General features: G+C 36.5%; 1 long non-coding RNA gene across 1 annotated transcript; it reads left to right on the top strand.

Moving 5' to 3' along the window:
* LOC107682300 (uncharacterized) lies at window positions 1-636 on the top strand. The gene is made up of 3 exons (XR_001633445.1): window positions 1-40; window positions 165-324; window positions 417-636. It is a non-coding gene; the product is annotated as an uncharacterized LOC107682300 (long non-coding RNA).
* The last annotated feature ends 7 nt before the right edge of the window (window positions 637-643 follow it).

Here is a 643-nt window from a genome sequence, read left to right on the forward strand (position 1 = left end):
CGATCTTCTACAGACAGACGACAACATCCAATTTCTTCAGGTACAAGCACTATAAGCAATATAATTATATTAGAAGCCAGAACTATAAGAAAAAGGACTGTTCAAATATTTACAGTTCTTCTGAAATTTATAGTACCTAGTCCTTGAATATTTTTCCCCCACAGAATTGTGAGTCCGTGTCCTCTGCATCTGGATCTGATGAGTTGCCGAGTTTCTCATTTCAGCCATACTGCTCTTTTGAGGACATAAGAAAACTTATATGTGAGCTTGCTGGGAGACTGGAGACTACTTGCACGCAGGAAATAAGCAAAACAGTTAATAAAGGTAAAGTAACGAATGATTTCCATTTAATGACTTCTTGTATCTAATTGTATTTGTGAGTGGTGAAATGGTTTAATGTAATCTCTTACTTTTAGTTTCAGATTTGTCAGCAAAGAGGCCTCCATTTGACATTGTAGTTGGAGACAGAGTCCGAGTGAAGCCGTCTGTTGTTACTCCAACACACAAATGGGGATCGGTTACTCACTTTAGCATTGGTGTTGTTAAAAGTGAGAGCACTGACTGATAGTGATTTGTATTTATATTAGGCATGACAATTCCTGTTATTTAGCACAATAAGTAAAATGATATATATACACACACA

The sequence above is a fragment of the Sinocyclocheilus anshuiensis genome, unplaced genomic scaffold (genome assembly GCF_001515605.1).
Source record: "Sinocyclocheilus anshuiensis isolate Anshui unplaced genomic scaffold, SAMN03320099.WGS_v1.1 C32026459, whole genome shotgun sequence".
NCBI lineage: Eukaryota > Metazoa > Chordata > Actinopteri > Cypriniformes > Cyprinidae > Sinocyclocheilus > Sinocyclocheilus anshuiensis.